The sequence below is a fragment of the Nicotiana tabacum genome, chromosome 1 (genome assembly GCF_000715075.1).
Source record: "Nicotiana tabacum cultivar K326 chromosome 1, ASM71507v2, whole genome shotgun sequence".
Lineage (NCBI taxonomy): Eukaryota > Viridiplantae > Streptophyta > Magnoliopsida > Solanales > Solanaceae > Nicotiana > Nicotiana tabacum.
Genome location: NC_134080.1, coordinates 216,561,340 through 216,565,047, shown reverse-complemented (window position 1 = coordinate 216,565,047; position 3,708 = coordinate 216,561,340).

Below are 3,708 nucleotides of genomic sequence, written 5' to 3'. Positions count from 1 at the left end.
TCATATTCAGTCCCTCTATACATCCCATATTCGGAGAATGCCATACATAGAGACACTCCCCCATCTTCCCCCGATGCTCGAGCCTCAATCAACATTTCTTGTGCGTCATCTGAGGGCTCAGCAGCAGGTAGTAGGGATGAATACTCTACCTCTCCCATAGCATCAATATTTGGAGAGGGTGCTAGAGGTGATGAGGGAGATGGGGAGTTACCGGGGGGTGGTGTACCGCAGGTTTGGGGTGTTGACCGGACTAGGAATCCCGTTGTTTGGGAGGATAGATTCGTCAGCCAGGTGGCATTCCACAAGTTTAGGGAATGGTGGTCGTCACGAAAATTGATTCTTGAAAGGAGCTTCATTGACAAAGATCTCTTACCCCTACACCCCAATATACATAGACAGTTTCAGGCTCGAGTGGGTTGGGAGTTCTTTAAAGATAATTGTGTGAAGGCAAATGAGCATATGGTCAAGGAGTTCTATAGCAATGTGGCCCACATTTTGAAGGGCACTAAGGTGACCAAAGTGAGAAACAAAAATGTGGTATTTACCGGAAAGGCAATAAATAAATACCTAGGGTTCAAAGATGAAGATGAGTCCCTTTACAATAAAAAATTGGCAATGGGTGAGTAGGTTCGTCCGTGGTTAGCTTCATACCTGGCAATCCCGGGTACGGTTCCAGAGTGGTTACAAGCAGGGACCAAAATAATTCGGAGAACCTTTAACTTTGAGGCTAGAGGGTGGTTGACTTTTGTGTGCAGTCGACTCGACCCCACTACCCATGATCAGGCTATTCCACTCGCCCGGGCTGTTCTTATCGCTTTTATTATGGCGGGATATCCTATCAACATGGGCAATGTGATGTCTCACGTCATTTCTGCAGTGAGGGTTGAGCATGACCGGAGCTACCCTTTTCCCAGCACCCTCACTATGTATTTTCGGGACCTGGAGGTGGAGAAAAGACCTTTTGACGTCAAGGTCAAACCTGTGGCTCCATTTTCATGGTACAGTTTGAAGGGGTCAGACAACCCCAAGGACAAAAATTACAAGTCGCTTGCTTCTGCCCCAACTGGTCAGTCTGAAGAGCCGGTTGCGGTAGGGCCCTCCACTGAGTCTACTTCCACAGTTGCTGACATGCCTCCCGGACCTTCCACTACTGTTGGTCCCTCTACTTTAGTTGGCCCGGGGATTCCATCTTCCCGGGCCCATCCAATCACCGCCCACCAGCTGAGCCAGACACTTCATAGCTTGAACAACTGGATGGAGACTGCTTCATCCAAGTTGTCCACCTTGACTTCTACCGTTGCGGCTTAGTCGGCACCACAACCAGTGTAGGTGCCCCAGTCTATCGAGGATTCACTTAAGGAGATTCTTGCCAACTAGCAAAAGATCCTCGATTCTCAGGTTGCATTGGTTAAGGCGGTGGATTCACATGGCAAGGCCCTGAAGGAGCTTGCTAGGGAGCACAAGAAGCTGCGCAAAACACAGGTTTCCAAGGAGTCAGTGAAGCCGCTAAGGGAGGATGTTGACAAACTGAAGGCAGACCAGCTGCCTTTAGACTTGCTATTCGAGGATCCAACACCAGCAGCAACACCAGTAGCAGAGCCACAATAGGAGCAGACATAGCAGCTTCCAAAGAAGAAGAGGAAGCTCCCTAGTGCAGATGAGGCGTTCATCCAGTTGACGGACCCACCGAAGGCTTCCTCTAGTCAGCCACAGGATATTCCTGATATTCAGCCCGTACAGGTCCAGGTCCCAGTCCCAGCAGTTGAGCAGCAGGAGATCGGGAACCAGTCTGAGGTTCCCGTACATACAGAGGACCCGGGGACCACTCATGTTCTCATGCATACAGAGGAGGCTTAGGGAGCTCTTATATCCTTTCATCTTGATTTTTTGATGCTTATTTGTTTAGTTGGCATTGGGGACAATGCCAACTTTTATTTGTGGGGGTGCACCCTACTTTTTTTTATCCGGATGATTGTATATATTAGTTGACTTAGTTTATGTTTCTGTTGATTTTTTTATTTGGTCTGTATATAACTTTACATTTAGTCACTTTTATCGCACTTTTTATCTTCTCTTTGGTCTGTGTATAAAGTTACATTTTTGTGTATATATTCCTCCCCCGTTGTATATTCTAATCCTCTATTGTAAATATTCATTCTATTTTCTATTTTCTATTTTCGTACAAAGTTTTCATTTTTAGCTTAGTAGATAGGCTAGCAGCCTTTTTGTTTCGGTTTTGGTGCTTTCAATAAGACCTTGATTTTCTTAATGTCACGGTTCTTTCCAAGGGTGGAGTATTGTGCGAACCGGGTGGCTCTTCCTGATGATGGATGGCGTGAGAACCTTCTTAAGGTTTTGAGTCTGTTTTTAATTTTTCTTTTGTTTTTAGTAGTTTATAGTTAAATGTATCTCAAGCAAAGCTTCACTTGGGCCTAACACATTTGCCTTTGATCCCATGGTCAAAGACAAGTGGTTGTGTTTAGGACGGTGAAAGTAGTGACCTTGAGACTCTTGTTTTGAACAAACAAACATCATGTGGTCTTTCGGGACTATTGTGTGCTCAATCGTGTCTAAGGTTGTTGTGGGCCCCCGACTCTATGTCTTTAGCAATCCTTGAGTGTGTGTAGTGAGAAATCGAATTGTGAGTCCAAATCCCGAGCCAATGGTCTAGAACTTTCCCTGAATGTTTGTTGAGGCAAAATTTTGAGTGAAATTCGACTTGAGAAGTGATTATAAGCTCTCCTTGATCCAAACAATAGTCGAACAATTCCATAGCCTACCAATGATATAATCCCTAACAAACCCTTTTGAGCCTTAAACCTTTTTTTCTTTTAAGAACAAATACTACAAACCTATGCCCGTTCTAAATTATACCCTCTCTTGGCACCCAAATCGCCCCTTAAGTAATGGCGAAAGTCTAAGTTTGGGAGGGAGAGACAAGAAAGGAAACAAAGTGATAAAAGGTACAAAAGCAAAAGGAAAGGAAGGCGATGAAAAAGAAAGAAAAGGAAAAGACAAAAAGAAAGTCCAATGTGCAAAGAATAAAACGGTATTCAAGAAAAACAAAAATGAAAAAGGTGTGAAAAAAGTAGAAAAAGAAGAAATGCTTTGAATTTCATAAGAAAGAGTGACAATGTGTCTCTCTAACCCCTTGAAAAGAAGTGAAATACTCAAAGAGTCAAAGAGAATTATGCCAGAATGAATCAAAAGAAGTGCTTAAGGGAAGATGGAACCCATATAGACTAACAACTTTTCCTACCCTGAGCCAAAAGCCTTCACATTAACTCCACGAAAGCCCTATATGATCTTGAGTTGGATGACGCTCGCATTAGTGGATACTTACATGAGGGTCAAGCATATGGTACTTAGAGCCGGACTTATGACCTTTCCTTGAGAGAGATGAGTGAATCCCCATTAACCTTGGTTTGCGTGCTTATACTCTAAAAATGTAAGGTTTGCTTAGGGAGAGTTGAGGATGTGTGAGTTTGGGTTCCACAGCGACCAAAGTAATTGAGAGAGTTCTTTGATGTAATGAGTCAATTCGTGATGCTCTTGTGTCACACTTGATCCATAGTTTTTCAAAGTTCAAATTTTGTTAATGATCCATTCGTATTGAGGGCAATTGTTAGTCCCAATTGATGCATGTTGAGGTTACTTTAAGACAACTAGAATTACTTGGATTTTCCCTTAAGGGGTGAGTCTTATTTT